We start from the raw sequence: 19779 nt of genomic DNA on the forward strand, positions 1-19779 counted from the left end.
AAATCAAACCTGTTAGTGACTGGCTCCAGGACTAACTTCTGTCTGGAAAACCAAAGCAATGTCTGCCTTCAAAAGGAACAAAACAATGCATCTGGGAACAGCTCCTTATTTTCTTAAGGAAAAATGGAAAAAAAAAACCCTGTCACTAAGCATTAATAATAATCATCTTAATTTATTTATTTGTATTGTGGCAGTGCCAGGTCATAGATCAGGACCCTATTGCATTAGGTGGGCACTACACAAGCTATTAACAAAGAAATGGTCCAAATTGCTTATTGAAAGGAGCAATTGTAGCAGGTCTAGGAGATGCACTGGAACACCCAATACATTTTTTGCAGTTCTTCCCTATACGTTTTTGAGATTCAGACACTAATTTCTCACAGTTGTCCTTTAAGGCATTTCCATAATCAATAGGGCTTTTTGTTCCTGTATGAATTTCTAATCTGATTCAGCCATATTTGTCCTCTTTTTTGGTCCACTTTTTGAGAATGCAAAGGCGAATTTCAGTAAGTTTTGGTCCTTCCCTGAAATTCTTTTAATTAAGAAATTAAATTAATCTTGCTTTGAGGAAATAAAGGGTTGCATTACATACAATCATATTCTTCTTATGTTGATTCATTGATGCATTCAGTTTAATCAATCCCTGGTGTCACTGTGCTAACGTCAGTGGAATTATAATAGGGATGAATTTGGCTTAGGATGTTTTACATTATTATTTTTATGTAAACACTCGTTTACCCAGAACCCAAAAGTGTTCCACAGACCACAGACACAACACAGAGAGAATGTGTAGGAAAAGGGGAAGGTGTGAGTAAGCAAAACAACTGAGGTGATATTAGTTATACTTCTTAGTTCCATGATTAATTTTTTTAAATATAAAATCTGTCTCTCATACCCCTTCACTAACTCCAGCAGTTAGACATGGCTTTCCAACCCATTCCATCCCCCACACAAATGTGTCCTATGCCTTGTTGTATCCACTCTCACACAATCAATATGGGGTGAGGAGTGAGGGAGTCAAAACACGAGCCACTAAAAAGTCCCTCGAAAGTAATTCACGTCATAAGGGAGTCTCTCCTTTTATAAGTCATAAGGTAGTATGCTTCCTGCCTGGCCACCTCCTCTCTCCATGACTGTCCTTAGCAAGCAAGCAATTTCACCCTGCTCCATGTGTGGGAGGAAGGAGGAAATGTTCCATCCAGAAGTCAGAAATTTTGCAATCATTCTTCTACCAGTTGCCTGACTGGAGGTGGGACTTGGATCCTGAACCACCCAATGAGAAATCTGATTGCTGCCCCCATGTACAGGAGATGGAAGAGGACAAACACACTTAGTGGATCTGAGTATTAAGACAAAGGAAATGATCAGGTAAGAATACAGTTTCAAGTTTTTTCATAGTGAGTTTTAAATTAACACATAAGAGCTGAGATTTAATGGCATCTTTGGATCCCAGTAAAGGAGCATCCTGAGGTTTTTCTCCCAGAGGGTGGGAGAACCTGGCCACAATCCGTTATTTACAGCAGGTAGCTCCAACACGGGCCCCAGTTCTTTGCTACTTGCAAGGGAGCCCTGCCCTTTGCAGGTCTTATTAAAACTCTTCAGATTGGGGATGGAAAGGAATTCAAGGGTCCCCCCTTCCCCAGAGCCCTCAAATCTGGGTGGGGAAAGGTCCACAGTGCTGCCAATGATGCAGCACCATGTAGCGTTTTGAGAAATCTCTCTGTCTGGGTTGCTGAGTCGCACTTACTCTGTCTGGCTTACCTCGGCCGTTCACTGAACTCCCCATAGGGTCGGGGTGAAGATCTGGCTGGGAGTTCTCTCTGTGGCTTCAGGGATTACTCCGGCGGTCTCCTGCTTAGGGCAATATTGATCCTGCAACCTGCCCATATGACTGTGGTTTCCTCCCTTTGAAAGTGCTCCTCCCTACAATACATGATTGACTGGGCTGTGGGGATGCAGCTAGCCCTGCCCCCAGGGCTCTCTGGCACCTTTCTCATCAACGTGGGGTCTATACACTACATCAGAGTCCCCACTTTATAAAAAAATACAATTAAAAGCAGTGTCAGGACATATGGTATGTTTACATGCAAAGGGCCATACATTTCTCACATTGTTAGGAGCATGTTGCAAATATACAGCATACTGGAATCAGCTAAATGTTGTTTTCTCATGTGCCAGTAAGAGGACATTACAAGCACTTAACCATTCACAACAATTTCCAGAGAAAAATTATGTAAGGCCTATCTTAAAATAAGCCTTAATTGGGAACCATTTCTTGATCATTCTGCCATATCCATCACCATTACACTGGATAACGCCTGAGTAATGAAATGCCATCTCCCAGTTAATAATCTAAAGCAATACATATCACTTTTCAGCTGGTAAATTTTATGAAAATGAGTTACTTTAACAGGCTTTTGTGAGAGGAACCCATGTGCTGGCTGAGTGTACCTCATGCCAATCCCACTGTTAGAGCTTCTTTGGGAACAGGAAGCAGTCAGCCGATCTCTATTTGTACAAACTTTATTAATATTTTGGCTAGTATCTCCTAGAGAAGTCACAGGAAAAGGCAAATGCTTAGTGCTTTGAAAAATTGGCTCATAACATTTTAAATAAAAAATGCTCTAAAATACCATGAGTAAAACACTAGTTAGCGAGGAGTATCTGATTAAATGCCAAAACATACCAGGACACATTATGCTGCATCAGTCAGTACCTGTTCCCTCATCATATAGTGAAAGGCAGATCTTAGTATTGTTTTCACATATGGAAAATACAGATTTCTCAATGACAATTTGGTGTATTGTTCTTCCTCTGCATATATCTTGTAAATCACAGACTATCAGCCCAAAGCAAAAAGGGACTTTTTATTTAATTTCATTACACTTTAATACCTTCAGGTTACAATTAATTGGCTTCCTACAACCATCTGCTTCTTTCCTTTAGGATGGATTTTCCCAGGTATAACCTTTATATTTGATACATATAATCTGTTGCAACCTCCAGGGTTTGGACTAAAATCTACAATTGATTACCAACTTTATTGGATTATTTTCCCGATTTAAAGAGCTGGTTGTTTTATTGCTACCAATTGATTACATGATGCTATGAAAAAATTAGAAAAATGACTAAAATGAAGTAATTTGAAAGGAGATGGAATAGTAGCTATCATTATCTGTGCTATGTATAATGTTACATTTGTAGCATAATTATTTCCAGTGAACATTGTGAATGATAAATGAATAATAAAACAAAAGCCGGTAAGAATATCTTGTAAACTTTGCATACTGCAGATTAGGTAAAGAAGTTGAGCAACATGGAGTTCATGACCTTTTCAGGAAGATAATTTAAGGAAGAGAAGGATACCATGCGGCCAGCTCAGAGGGCAAGTTCTGCAAAAGACCTGTGATGGAATGTAAAGCCCCTTAAGGGATTCAGAGTCCCCCCGTGTACTAAAGTGGGGGTCTCAGTTCCCTGGGGAAAAAAACAGATCCCCATGATAAATTAGGGGGTTATTGAAAACTGACCTCATTCTTCAAGTAGTTGGCCTGGGGACCAGAGCAAGAAGCTTATGGTACTACAACTCAGACACTGGCCTTGCTTCAAGCACATGGATTTGTGATAAACACCAGGAAATGCTCCTTGATCCCTTCCACAGAGATAGTTCATCTTGGAGTGGATATAGACACATCTGTAGCCAAGCTCTACCCCTCCCTAGACAGATTCAAGCAAATCCAGAACCTTATATCCATATTCTCAAGGAATAGAAGATCATCCCTAGCTCAGAGTGTCATATATAGGACTTCTGGTGTCATATATAGGAATTACACCATGGAGGAGATTTCACATTGGGTGTCACCAGAAGTTTCAACTGAAGATATGGAACGCTTATAAGATAGAGTCCTGATTCCAAACCAAACCATGTACTGGAGTCCCTCAGATGGTGGACAGTTCCAGAGAATATCTGCCATCCAGCCCCTCAGGTACTCATGACAGATGTCAGAATATTAGGGTGGGGAGAACATCTTGGGCACAGAACAGCACAGGACATTTAGAGCTTACTACAGAGAAACAAGAGCTCAGAATGGTGAATCTAGTCCCCTGAGCTACCACAGGGACAACCATATCCTGGTCTAGTCAAACCACTTGCCACACTGGCATACCTCACCAAGCAATGGGGAACTCAAAGCTTGATGCTATATTCTGAAACAATGGAAATAATAGAATTGGCAGAGGTGAATCTGGCTTTTATGAGAGTGATACTCATAAAGGGAACACCAAACCAGAAGACAGATTGGCTCAGTGGACCCTCAGAATATTGTCTAAACCAGGAAGTCTTCAAACTTATATCACAGAAATTCATCTTCCTGGGAGTATATCTATTTGCCGGTCACAAGAAGAGAAAACTGGCATGTACTTTACCATGGAAGTAGATTCCAGGTCACTAACTAGCATGCAGGTTGCCAAAGGACTTGGATGTACTAGCATGCAGGTTGCCAAAGGACTTGGTTAAGCATTCCCACCACCTCCACTTTTAGGGAAGGTGATTCAGAAGAAAAGACAAGAGGAAGCAAAGGTCCCATCCTCCATCCAGACACAGGATATGTCTAATTGATAGCATGGCCATTGAGCAGGGAGCATTAATTGCACTTGGATCATCCTTCAAAGTGATTGGGACTTGTTTGTTCTCCAAACAGATTTCAGTGCTAAAGGCCTACTCTTCCATCTGTTTATGGGTTATCTCATGGTGTCAAGAAAACAATAGAAACCCCAAGGCCTTGGAATGCTAGCTATTCTGGATTTTTTTCAGGACCATATGGGACAAAGTACTTCAGCCCAGAACCATACATCATCAGGTTTCAGCCATAAGTAGTGTGTTGCATGCAGAGTCCTCAGAATCTTCATCTGAAAAACTCAGCAGTTTACAGAAAAGTTGTAGCATAATCCGGATGTATGCAGTGCATTAAATACCTACCTCAAGCACTCCGAATTGACAAGAAGATCAGGATCCTTATCTGTATCCTTTTCTCCAAAGTGTCATGGTCTTCACTGACAAAATGGATTAAATTATGCATTGTGGAGACAAACAAGGCAGCAGGTGAATATATTCCTGAAGGAATCAAAGCCCACTCAAAAGAGCTTTAGCAACATCATAGGCAGATACAACTGAGGAAGTTTGCAGCACAGCAACATGGTCTTCTTTCAGTACCTTTATCAAGCACTATAAGATAGACTTTCTATCATCTGTGAGGGTTCAGAAGGAAGATGGTGTATGTGGTGACCCAAACTTGCCATTCAGACATATACTTTCATTTCAGGTGGAACTCTCCTTTCCTAAAGTTCACTACTTGCTGCTTCCCACAAATCACAGAATTGTAGGAAATGCTGGGCTGTAGAATGTCAGATTTCTTACACAATAATTTCCTTTGTGCTAGCTGCATCTCCCACAATCCTACTTTCTTGGTCTGACTTCAGTCGTCAAGGGACAATGTTTATATTTGTATGTGTATAGTTTATGGACCAGAGAGCCTATGCTGCATAATTCACTGATTGGGATTGAAGTTATTGTTACCAATAATATTCAAAAAGTTTCTGCACAGCTATGGAATGACTCTTCTGGTGGGCAGCTGGAGAAGGGAATGTGGCCAGCATGATCTACACTGCAATGGTGAACCATTTCCAGAACAGCAGAAAGGAGAGGAACAACCAAGTACCACATAATTGTGGGAGATCCTGCTAGCAGAAGGGTAACTATTGCATAAGGCATTTTCCATTCTGTGTATAACATGCTCTCCTGCCAGGATTTGCACTCACATACTTGTATTATCCCTGACATGCTCAGATGCACAGAAATTGTATTTGACAATTCCAACCTCTTATCAAACTCATAGGAATGAAACATACACAGTTCTCATTCTTTGATCAGCATCAGTAAAGGTTTATTTAGGACAATGCTCTTTAGCAGATATACAGACCGTGCTCAATATTGAACAGCGATTGTCAATCTGTTGCTAGACATGTGCACTTACTGAGGTTCTCAACACAGGAAAACACACAGGCCCATATCTTGTGTGCCAAGTATTTTAAATACTTTATTCAAGTATTACTCAGTCTTTACTCAGGCAAGCTGGCACTGACTTCAGTGAGAATTTGACTGAATATGAATGAGTAAAAATTCAGTAAGGGCCTCAGAATTTGTCCCAAAGAAAATAAACAGCTTTTAAAAACAAAGTACTCCACAGTGTCTATGAGATACAACTTTGCATTAGGGATGGTACAGAAGTACAATGTTACAGGGAAAGCATTAGGACCCATTTTCTAGAATCCATCCCAGTGCTCCTGGACCTGCAAAAGCAGGACACTCTTCCTTGCACCCATTCGTGAGAAGCAGAATATTCCACTCCACGTGGCTGACCAGCTCCATTGGTCCATGGGTGAGTGGACCTCACATTCTCCTCAGCTCCCCCCACCTACTTTGAGATATCTCATGCCCTCAGGGAAGCAGGAAGGAATGCAGTCTATGTATTTCCTTCAGTGCAGGGGTACAATTGTGACAAGCCCTTTTGCAGACTATGCAAGGCAGGGAGAAATGTTACTTTTACCCGGTCCCTTGTGTGCCAACATAAGGACCAGATACATTCTGGTCCAAGTTGCTTACACATTTAAGACCTAATCCAAAATGCATTATGATCAATTGGTCTTTCTATTGACTTCAATGGGCATTAGCCAGGGCATCTTATTTTCCAGCTAAAAATAGATATCACCAGTAACAAAGCCTTGAAATATGGATAAGGGTGAGATGATTAATTATTTGTTACTTTCTGTTCCCCTGAAGGCACATTCTTTAGTAACTGCCTGACCTGATGCTCAGATACCATAACATAACCTCGCTTTCATCAAAATATGACACCATTTGGATTAAAACAATTAGTTTTTCTTAATTTCCTTTCTTGTTAACAGAAAGTTAATTTAATCATTTGGTTCAGACCCTCATTGCCATTTTGGATAAACTTCTAATTAATTACAGAACAAACACTGAACTTAGATAATAGAATATGCAAAGAAGCTAGACATTAATTATATACACGTGAAAGATCAAATAATCTGTTTTACAATACTATTGTAACCGAACTTCCTTGATTTCCAGATGGGAAGTGGCATATTTAATTTATATTCTTTGAAAGTAGTCATGGGTTGCCACCACTTGGTCTCTTGGACATTATAATTTATTATTATTACTACTAGATATGAATAATACTTCATACTCATATATAACCTTTCATCCCAAAGGGATTTTACAAACATTAAGTCCTGCTTTTCCCTGTGATGTAGATACTATTATACCCATTTTATGGTTGGGTAAACTGAGGTACAGAAATGGTAAATTACTTCCCCAGTGTTTACCATTGAGTTGATGGCAGAGCCAGAAATAGAATGTAGAAGTCTAGATTCCAGTATGATGTTCTAACCTATAGATACATTTTCTCCTGCTATATGACTTTCCCTCTCATCACCTTATATTAATTAACTCATTTTTTGCCAATTAGTATAGCTTGTTTATTTCAGCGTGAGTTATTCTGGATTCCAAAATGCAATCATCCAAATTAAAGAATTTCAAAAACAGATAAAAATTTATTTTGCAACTCAAAAGGAAGTGTAAAAGCAGCAAAGAATCCTGTGGCACCTTATAGACTAACAGACGTTTTGCAGCATGAGCTTTCGTGGGTGAATATCCGCTTCGTCGGATGCAAGTAGTGGAAATTTCCAGGGACAGGTATATATATAAATGCAAGCAAGAAGCAAGCTAGAGATAACAAGGTTAATTCAATCAGGGAGGATGAGGCCCTCTTCTTGCAGTAGAGGTGTGAAAACCAAGGGAGGAGAAACTGGTTCTGTAGTTGGCAAGCCATTCACAGTCTTTGTTTAATCCTCAGCTGATGGTGTCGAATTTGCAGATGAACTGAAGCTCAGCAGTTTCTCTTTGAAGTCTGGTCCTGAAGTTTTTTTGCTGCAGGATGGCCACCTTAAGATCTGCTATTGTGTGGCCAGGGAGGTTGAAGTGTTCTCCTACAGGTTTTTGTCTATTGCCATTCCTAATATCTGATTTGTGTCCATTTATCCTTTTCCTTAGAGACTGTCCAGTTTGGCCAATGTACATAGCAGAGGGGCATTGCTGGCATATGATGGCGTATATTACATTGGTGGACGTGCAGGTGAATGCTTGGTGGAGATTTTGTAAGTGTTGGTCTCTGTCTGAGGGGTTACAACCGCATCTGCTCTAACCCCTCAGACAGAGACCAACACCTACAAAATCTCCACCAAGCATTCTCAAAACTACAGTACCCGCACGAGGAAATAAGGAAACAGATCAACAGAGCCAGACGTGTACCCAGAAGCCTCCTACTGCAAGACAAACCCAAGAAAGAAACCAACAGGACTCCACTGGCCATCACATACAGTCCCCAGCTCAAACCCCTCCAACGCATCATCAGGGATCTACAACCCATCCTGAACAATGATCCCACACTTTCACAGGCCTGGGGTGGCAGGCCAGTCCTCGCCCACAGACAACCTGCCAACCTGAAGCATATTCTCATCAGCAACTGCACACCGCACCATAGTAACTCTAGCTCAGGAACCAACCCATGCAACAAACCTCGATGCCAATTCTGCCCACATATCTACACCAGCAACACCATCACAGGACCTAACCAGATCAGCCACACCATCACCGGTTCATTCACCTGCACGTCCACCAATGTAATATATGCCATCATATGCCAGCAATGCCCCTCTGCTATGTACATCGGCCAAACTGGACAGTCTCTAAGGAAAAGGATAAATGGACACAAATCAGACATTAGCAATGGCAATATACAAAAACCTGTAGGAGAACACTTCAACCTCCCTGGCCACACAATAGCAGATTTTAAGGTGGCCATCCTACAGCAAAAAAAACTTTAGGACCAGACTTCAAAGAGAAACTGCTGAGCTCCAGTTCATCTGCAAATTTAACACCATCAGCTCAGGACTAAACAAAGACTGTGAATGGCTTGCCAATTACAGAACCAGTTTCTCCTCCCTTGGTTTTCACACCTCAGCTGCTGGAACAGGGCCTCATCCTCCCTGATTGATCTAACCTCATTATCTCTAGCTTGCTTCTTGCTTGCTTATATTTACCTGCCCCTGGAAATTTCCACTACTTGCATCCGATGAAGTGGGTATTCACCCACGAAAGCTCATGCTGCAAAACGTCTGTTAGTCTATAAGGTGCCACAGGATTCTTTGCTGCTAGATCAGCAGTGGATGTCAGTAATACAGTAATGCCGCTAGTCAAATTTTCATGAATATCCCGCTTTTGGCAAGATCATTCTTTATTAATGAGTTCAGTTCATTCTAATTAGTTGAAAATATTGTTATATATTACATTAGGAAACTTATTGATTTCCAAATACAACTTTACCTTTGTCTTCTATTCATGAATCATGTCAAAATTTCTCATTTCAGCTACAGCCATACTTTGTAAAGATATAAGCAACCTGAGTACTAAACTGCAAAAGGAGGAAAAAGAAATTCTGACACTCAGGCATCACACTTCACCAAGGAGCAAACAGAACAAACTAGCTGATAGGAAATAAAATGGAAGTGAAATGCTGGGTGAGATGACACAGATGAATCATTTGATGACACCTATACATAGTGAGTGTCTTCTGTGCACAGCCATTTATCAGAATGGATTGGCTGAGTTCATAGAGCTCATGTTGAATATAAGGCACTGACATATAGGCCAATACACAGAAAAATGACCATTGCAATCAAAGTTTAAAGCTCCCCTTGGTGCCAGGAGAGGGTATTTATTTGGCTTTTCTGTGTTATTTCTAAAGTGTTTTGGCACAAAATAATGTTTTGGAAGATCACCTGCGTTTTCAGACCTTGATTGCGAAGGATAACATTTATTCATTCAGACTGTCCTGATCCCCTAATGCTTTCTGTCTATTTCAATTTTTGCTCGGACATGCAGGTCACTGAAGTACATTTTTCCTCAGCAGCCGTGCTTTTATACTGGTGGCTAGGAACCACACACATATTTTATTGTTTGCTCAATTGAATAAACCAGGAGTTATAGCATCAACAACATTTGCTGCTGTCTTGAGAGATCTTTGTGAAAGATAGAGTAAGGATGCATTAATCAAATAGGAAATTTGCTGCAATAGTTTCTTCCCCTTGTAGACAATCAGGGCATTAATCTCCTCCAAAGATTTAGGCTGATTTTTGAGTATGAAAAAAAAGGCCAATAACAGCTGATAGCTACAGGAAATGCCTGGGTTTAACTGAAGGCAAAATTGAACCCCACAAATTCACACAACATGACTGTTGCATGTTACATGCCCTCAGTCAGAGCCCATTGATATGCATTTGTCATAACTGCCATGATGAGATAAAACAGTGAAGTATGGAGTGAGTGGGTGAGACGATAAGCATAACCAAAAAAGAGAGTCACGGGGGAAATGGAGGATCCATTTATGATGAATGTAAAATGCTAATTTCTGAGAATACATTTTTTTTTAAATTAATGAAAAATATGAAATAATAGATCAGACAATGAAAATATACATTCCAGGATAAACAACTCAAATTAAATTTGTTGCCATTCAGGAGATTCACACTGTCCATTATTATTGAATATTCAGGGTTGTGCTGGTACACATGAAACTAATTATGATTGCTGGAAGCTATGCAACTTTATACAGGAAGTGAATGATTTTTTTCTATCTTTTATTCATCATTTTATATTCATTATTATCCAATTTAAAAAGTTCACTTGTGCAGCTAGGGAGTAAGAACAATACCTCAAAAGTGGGAACAATATAACAAATAATGAATAGTGGCCTATTTGCAAACAGGTCACAAAGCAATCCATAGTCTGAAAATTATTCAACCAAACTATTCACCCACTACTTACCACTAATGAGTGCATTCACACTGAACAGGACTGAATCACAAACCAGTTGTGAGGAAAATAATCAATATTTCTAGACTTGTAGGTTCAAAGAATGCAGTTTGACCACCTCTAATTTTTAAAAAGTCAGATGTAGGCAATTCAGCTTTTGCCATTAAAATTAATCCAAGATGTGCTTCATTGATGGAAGTAGCATTATGGACCCTAAGCAAAGCCCACCGAGCTCAAAGGAAAGAGTCCCACTGAAGTGAATGAGGCTTTGATAAGGCTTTAGACAAGTAATAATTAGGCTTGGAAGAATTCAATTTTTATTTTTTTATATTTTTGACAGATAATATCCGTATTTATTTAAAGCATTTTTTAGATTTGTATTGATTAAAATGTTCACAGTTGTGGGAAATTATGGGGGCAGTCAGACATTTAATAGTAGACATTGAGATTCATGAGGTTAAAGCTCTATAACTGTTGAAACACAAATTGTCAATGCTATGTCAAAATATACAAAGTAAATATCCTTAAATCAAACTCTAATAAGTTTTCAAGCAGAATTTTATTTACTTTACCTATCTGTAAACTTCAATTATTACTGATGGGAATATTTTTTGTTGGTTAGTGTGTGTGTGTGTATGGTGAAATCTATGTTTATTGACATGTGCAAAAAAAACCCTAATCATTCCAAGCTTAATAATAACATTTATAGGCAGGAGAGAACCTCATGGGATTTGGGAGTTTGCACAGTTTTTCAAGATTCATAAAAGATTTTTTCTCTTAACGGGATGACTAAATTTAAAATGTGTTTCTAAGTAAACAGTTGCCTGTCCTGTGCATATTATAAAGATTCTCCAGTGACATTTATTCTTGTAAGACTATCCGTGAAATAAATATATAAAATGCTCATATTTTGCCAAAGCCAAATGACACTGAAACCTAAGAGGAGTAGATGGTTCACGTCAAAAAATTCAGACCTTGGCCTGGATCCAGATTTTGAACACCCCAGAGTCTGCAGATGTTTGGGGTCAGAGTTTTAGTTCAGGCCTATTTCTACTATAATGTGTTGAGTTCTATTCTAAATCCCGCCCCTATAATTTTCAAGTTTCGCTAAACCAGTTTTCCCACCTTTATTTATGATAATGATTTTTTTTATATTCCTACATCCTAGTCAGGAGATCATACTCCATAATCAGTTTAATTAAAATTAGATATATATACTTTTAAAAATCTTGAAAAAATATTTGCATTATGTAGTCAGGGCAATAAAAATCCACATCTCCATTTGTGTTTTACTTTTCACCTGTCCTTCATACTGTATATTAGGGGAAAGGATTAGAAATTTTTTTTCTATATTTTTGTTTAATTTTTTTTGAGAGAGAAGGTTGGTGAAGTAATATCTTTTATTGGACCAACTTCTGTTGGTGACGGAGAAAAGCCTTTGAGCTTACAAGAATGTTTTTAAGACTCTTGTGTCCCTGGTGTCAAACATTCATCAAATGTGATCACAGCATATCACGTTGCATTTTGACATCTCAGGTTAAAAGATCTTATGCAAAATCTGTTCCCTCTTTGTGGATGAAACCCGATTTTCCTCACCTTGACATGTGAAGATGCCTTTTGAGCCAACCCCTAAAGGTGGGCACTGGTACTAACTGTGATGTAACACACAGCACAGCAGGATAAAGGAAATCAGTTTAAAGGAGGTAATCAGACTGTGCTGAGACAGCTCTCCTTTTCCTGATACAAAGGCAACAACCAGTCAGTGCAATCTACACTCAAAGAAAGCTGCTTCTTACATTGCTAATTATCATGTAAGTTGATGCAGTCAAATCACTCTACTTAGCTAATTCATCTTTATGGGGAAACTTAAAGTCAGCCAAAGTGATGCATTGCTCTGAACATTATGGTCTTATCATTACTGTGTAGACATCACACTTATCCCATTGCATGGAAAATATGTTCAAACAGGAAGTTATGTACAACTATTTCAATTAATTTATAAGGTGAGCATGGCACACACACAGAAGTTCATGTCAAAAGGCCAGTTCTTTAGCTTCAGCTGAGATATGCTTGACACAGATAAAGTGTGAGAGGACGATACAGATGATTATCAGCTACCTTTTCATTAGTCCAGGCCTGGACCTCCCTGAGGTACCTTAAATCAACCTCAGAAGTGCACTAACTTATGGTCAGCTGCCAACAGCCCCAAGGGGTTGATCTAGTAGCCAGAGGTTGATCAGGATTGATGCCCGGGTCATTCTCCCTTGAATGTTCCCTGTGCCAAGGGCCAATGAGGGGCCTGCACAGAGGCACTATTCCCTATGTTCCCTGGAGATTTCCATTACAGAAGGGAATCTTCAGGGAGCTGGTGAAATGGCATGAAGCATCTAGAATCAGTCTGAGAGTTGGGCTCAAAGTGAGATAAGTTTGTGGCAATGGTGAAGAATCCTTTTTGCTTGCTGCAGAGGTTGTGATCCTAGGACTCCTTCTGAAATCTAACACCTAGAATTCTATCATTCATTGTATAGCAGTCGGCTAAAGAATCACCATTTTAACTTACAATTGGATCTTCTGAAGGTAACACTAACAGTTGTGTGTTCTCAAACTGCACTAAAATGTTAGGAATGAAAGTAAAGTTCTGTTTCACATTATATTCCATCTATAGCTCTCTGAAATGAGTATTCCTTTTAACTGGGAAAAAACCCCAAAAAACCCAAGGGGCTTAATTCCAATCCCATTGAAAGACTGAGTTGTCGATGAACAGTGGGTGAACTTGGGAGTCTCACAGTTCTTCTTAAAGTACTTAGTTTATCATATATGGGATAAAAATAGGACGGTAAGGAATATGATGTATTTTGGAAACCTCAGCAATTAAACAAGCATTTTTCTGATCCAGTAAAAAGCATAGACTAGCAAAAAATTGAACAAATAAACCAAAAGAGCCTCTTAAACAGAGCAAATCTTGCAAACAATTAGAATCCAGCAACAACATCTCTGTCATGTAAGATAATATTGACCCTAGTTAGCACTATCTGACATGATCTCTGCTTCTACCAGATGTTGCTACAGACATTTCTTGTTTATTTAATTTCAACAGGCAATTAATTCCTCTAGACTTCTCCCAACAGTTACATGCATTCTAATGTATATTTATTTCAGAAATAAAACAGTGCAAGAGCATTAAAAATAAAACACTTACATGTTAACCATAATATTTTTAAATAGCATAAACATAACATGATCTTTTGGATTTCTCTTAAAATTGCAGTTGCTGTATTTTCATTTGGACTACTCAAGAAATAAGGTACTACTCAATATGAGAAAGGGTATCACAATCTAACCTTTTATGAGGGTGTTGAATGTCCTTTAGTCAAAATGTTTTGCTATTACTTTCCTCTTAAAACAGCTTTTATACTCCCAATTCTTATCTTTAGAGATTCAGTCAACTCCCCAACATAAAACATAAACCAAGGGCATTCCAATAGATATACTGTATAATATAATCAATACCATCATAAATTATTGAGGAAACAAGAAGAACCCTTAGCAAGAAGGGCACAATAGTTGATCTCATTACCATAGAGCAAGTGGAAGCAGCAGCAAATGACAGAGTGGAATGGAAGAGACTGTTCTGCCATGTGCACCAACATTGACACAGGAAGGATGTTAATTTTTAATTACGTGGAGCTTATTGATAAATGATGCATCTTTTCTGCCTGTGGATACATGCACGCAATTCCCATTGATTCCATTCAGTTAATATTTTGATACTCATTAGAAGATCATTGTTTCAGGAGCATCCAGTCTTCCCTGACATTTATTACAAATCAATCAAATCTGCTTTGTTAGATAGATACAGGAAATGCAACTGTAGTCTGAATTTCACCATTCCACCTGGATTTTAGTTCAACAGTTCGGGAATCTGATACTCAGTGGTATCATTTAAGGACCTCTTCCATTTAACATAACATTTATCCACGCAGAAAATGTTATTTGTTTTAAATACAAGGAGGTACAAATATTTACAGAGACAATCTTATTAGGGACGTCCTAGAGAATAATAATATTGTGCTTGTAAACGAGATATTCGGAAGGATCTGCGGAAATGAAAACAATCTGGTTTTATTTATGATCTGGACAGCATGGAGTGTAATCCTAGTTCCACTGGAGTCAATAGGAATGTTATCATTGACGGGAATGGAACTAGGATTTCACCCGCAGATCTTCAGAAGGACAAAATGATTACTTTATTGGACAGATCTATTCCCCAGGACATCTCAGGTGTGGTCTGATGTAATTTCAGTACTTGGAAAAGGGAGACAGAGAAAATTATTTGGCAAGAGCCCATCTCTGCAGGAAAAAACTAACGGATTATTCTATATTTCATGACTAACATTTCCATTTGTGTTGATATGGGCCTTATATGTGAGAATTTCGAGAACATTAGCTGCAAGCTGGCCACATACTTATTGTTAATTATTTAATATTGTTAATTATTTAATATGATTAATTTTCAAGCTCTAATTTGATTTTTCAAATTGCTGGCAGTGGTTGAAAGAAGCCCTGTAGTCCACTCACCCATTGGAAAATCTGGGTTTTTCTCTTTTCAAATCAAGTTGATTTCCATTATTGGTTAGTTTCTTTTATAACCACACTATTGAAACCATTCACTGTCAGGCACTTTCTGTGCAGAAATGTATGATTGATGATATGAGACGACCCAATGTATCCTTTTTGGTGTAGTTGTTCACCTCCTTGTTTTAAACAGCAGTGCCTTTTTAAGTACTGCTGCTGCTGCTTCCTCTTTCCTCACTTCTTTTTTGCTGTTCATTTCTCCTTTTCTGAGCTCTGTAAAAATACCATTCATTCATTCATATCATTTTTTTCATATTATCTTATGATATTAATAAGAACACAAGGTTGATGTCTACAGTGAATGCTGTGGCTCATCTTCAAAATCTCTATGGTTATTGTCAATAAATTGATACTTTATTACTGCTCTTCTTTCCCATTGGTTCTGCAATTCATATTTCCTATTGCTCTGCTGTTACGCATCCATCCTTCCTCTGTGCGCTTCCTTTTGTTGGACCTTTGTTCTGCCACTTATCTATCTTAGGCTCTGGTCCTTTGAGTTATCCCATGCAGACAGGCGTCCATGGATTTTAATAAGGCTCTGGGCAGGCACATGAGTCTGCCTTGTAAAACAACTTGCAAGATTTTGAAGTTGTGGATAAACTTGCAGACCCTGAGCTTGTAAGCACCACAGAACAGTACAAACTCTTATTTATCCATAAACACAATGTACAGCTATGGCACTGCAGAAATAATACTGTTTAAAGTGAGTTGCAATCCAAATTAGATTGTAGTTGTACCCAGCAGGGAAAGACATTTTCTTTAATTCTTTTTTATGTCAAGTCACATTAAAATACTTAATAATAAGTGCTTTTCGAAGATGTTGTGGAAAGTGATAACCAAGGGGATGGAAAATACATTCCGATTCCTATGGCTCATAATTAGCTGGAGTTTAAATCAGACTGTAACGTAGATTAGACACAGTGTCTGTCTGCTACTGTAAGGTAAACTGGATATAGCAACTAACAAGTACAGAGCAACAAAACAAGAGAAAGGAAAAATGAAAACTTAGAAAACTTACCTGTCGCCTATAAATTAATTATTAACCTTAGCTGGTTACTTTACTTGTGGCAAACAATTTACTTGGATTTGGCATTTTTTCCCCCTGTGTACTAATTGCTCAGGAACATCTCACAACTTTTATAAACATGTTTTTGTTGATAATTCTTTTAATGAATAGAGTTGAGGCATGGATTTTCATAAACTGCACCAACCAAGGAATCTATCAAAAAGTCTGTACTCAGAATGTGAGCTTCAAGCTGTCTGATTAGTCACCAAAGTCACATGGTATGCTTTCTGCTCAGTTCTTGGATTACCTAACCCTTTATAAACAGGAAGCATGCCTGAAGGAATCGTCTGGGCATTGACTCTCTGGTATGTGAAATAGAGCCAGAGTTAAGCAAGCCTACAAAATGTAAGGACATTTTAAATATTTGACTGTCACCTTTAGCTCAGTGAAGAGTATATATTTAGCTGCATGGCATAGGTGGATCCCATCCCAGATTTTAAAAGACCTACATTTCATCCTGACTGATGGAGACAGAAAAATAGAGGCTATCTGGCTGACTAGCGGACATTTCCTTTTCTACTGTCAAGTAATGCATATATTAAGAGGGTCAGTTGACAGTACATAACTCAAACATGGGTATTTCTACATGAATGCACAAATTCACACACAAAAACCTATTTAGGCATAAACAAAATTCCCCAAACAGTTGCGTGAACAAAAACCATTTATACTAACATTCTAGAAAAAGTGATTAAAATAGAATGAACATAATCAAATTAAACAATGGCTGAGGTTTCACCAATATGGATGTGAATAATGTATCCCACTATTTGGCCAGCTCTGTTTTAAACCGAAAGTGAGATTCAGAAGAGAGAGAGACCCAAAGGTACCATTGAGAAGTAGATCTAGAGATAGACAAGAGGAATTGTACAATAATAAGAATAAGAATAAGAATAATTAATACAGTCATAATAGAATTGAATGAACAAAAAGTGAAAAGGCCTTCATCATAATTACATTAAATGCTACTCACCAACATATAATAGATGAAACTCACAAATGAAAGAAAAGTCAAATATATACAGCTGTCATGTTATCTCATGAAAATTCAAACATTATTCAAAATCAGGGACAGTAGTTTTATAATTTATCATCAAACAAATCACATCTTCATTTTTATTCACATCTTTATTCACATCTTCATTTTTCTTAGATTGTGCCAGAAAAAATATAGTACCATCTTAGCCATAAAACATATTTTCTCCCTTAACAACCATAAACAAAACCATAGCATTTGTTCACAGGACAAAAAAACGGTCTTTTATTTGCTCTTCTGTGCCTGTGTTCTCTGGGATATATATCATGAAAGACATGTATAACTTCTTCCCTTGAAAAAATAATACTGTAGCACATCATTTTCAAATGTCATGCATGTCATAGACTTCAATTGTGATAGGGCAAAAAATTACAACAGACATATCATAAGAATAACTGAAAATGTGATCAGGATTCTGATGTTGCACACACTGACCGTTGCAGGGAGGCAACAGGCCAGGTGGGGCTCCTGTCTTTATCCTGAACATATTCTGGGACATGTCACCAGGAACCATATGACTGTGAGCTCAGACTGTAAGGTAAGCGTCTGGGTCAGTCTGGAGAAAAGAGTGGTAAGACAATACCAAGAATGAAGTAATCAGTCAAGAGAGTTGAGTGAATAGCCTGGGGAGAGGCTGTGAGTTATGGTGGTAAAAGTAAATAGTTAATAAGTGAGATGCCACTAGCTGGTGCTCGAGAATATGCAGCATTGCAACTAGATTTTGAAGGGCCAGTAAAATGGTTTGTTGCTGTACACTGCATGTAGATTCTCCATGCACTTCTTAAAAGGCCCAGGGAAATGAGTGGAGGAGGAGGCTGTGAACAAAAAGAATAGAGAGTTTGTGATGGAAACCAGGCACAAATGGGCCCATGGCTGGATCTTACTTACAGTGTGATAGGTGCAGGAACTAGGGGTTCTATGGGTGCTGCTGCACCCCCTGGCTTGAAGTGGTTTCCATTATAAACAGGGTTTGCAGTTTGATTCAATGTCTCTCAGCATCCCCACTATAAAAGTTGTTCCAGCACCCCTGGTCAGTGTGAAAGAGAGCCCCCTTTTCACTCTTGTGTCAGTACAGGAAAGGCCAGCTCTGATCCTAGTGGAGAAAGGATTCCTGAACTGTGTGGCCTGGAGACGGCAAACTACTTATATTATTAAGCAACTCTTTGACAACAGGAATGAAAGCTGTAGCTCAAGGAGTATTGAAAGACTATGGAGCAATCCTATGTCAACAAAGCTGAAGGACTATTAAAGCCTGGGGATGGCAAAGGATTGTTCTGTGTTTTAATTTTTTTATTTGCCCAGGAAAGGGAGTACTTTACAGTTTGGCTGGAGGACCAAACTGCTCCACCAGCAGAGAAATTGAGGCATGATCTACCTTCTCATCAGGGAGAGACTGTGGAGCATGTGAAAACTGAGGCATAGACATGTGATCTGAGCGGGAAAGGTTTTTTACTGTCATTGTGTTTATCTATATGAATTTTTTATATTGAACCTATCACCATAGAGGTAAGCAATTCACATCATTAAAGAGTCTTCTGTGGTTGCACACAAACTGACCTTGTGGGTGAAATCTTTGCCCCAGTGGCAGAACTCCCATTGACTTCAATATGGTCACGTGTGTATCTGACAGAGAGTGGAATTTGGTCTAAAGCACCTATCTCAAAGTCTGATTCATTCAGCCCAAATATGGTCATCCAAGAGTTAAAGATCATTTGCATAAACATTTATCAGCTCAACATTTCTTCATAGTTCTTCAAATCCTCATCATACAGTCAATATTGAAAAATTCCACCATTTAAAATATGTAGGAAATTACATGAAAAATAAATAGTTTTGCAATGAACAAATCGTGCAGAGTGAAAGTGGTAAGTTGTGGAGGCTTTTAATGATGGGCCTGACTCTATGACTTGGAGTGGAGAAGTGCATTGTACACACTGATTACCTCCAGGAGGACATAGAAGTTAGACTTAGCAATATTGCCATGAGTCAGACCCCCAAAAAATCATGAGATTGGCTTAAAAATCATGAGAATTAAAAAAAAAAATAATAATATGTGTGGGAGATTTATTTGGTTTTTGAACATTTAGGTTT

General features: G+C 38.6%; 1 long non-coding RNA gene across 1 annotated transcript; it reads left to right on the forward strand.

Moving 5' to 3' along the window:
- Window positions 1–9568: 9568 nt before the first annotated feature.
- LOC120400313 lies at window positions 9569–18961 on the forward strand. Its single transcript, XR_005595715.1, has 3 exons — window positions 9569–9699; window positions 18132–18226; window positions 18764–18961. It is a non-coding gene; the product is annotated as an uncharacterized LOC120400313 (long non-coding RNA).
- The last annotated feature ends 818 nt before the right edge of the window (window positions 18962–19779 follow it).

Source organism: Mauremys reevesii, linkage group 1 (genome assembly GCF_016161935.1).
Source record: "Mauremys reevesii isolate NIE-2019 linkage group 1, ASM1616193v1, whole genome shotgun sequence".
NCBI classification, from domain to species: Eukaryota; Metazoa; Chordata; order Testudines; family Geoemydidae; genus Mauremys; species Mauremys reevesii.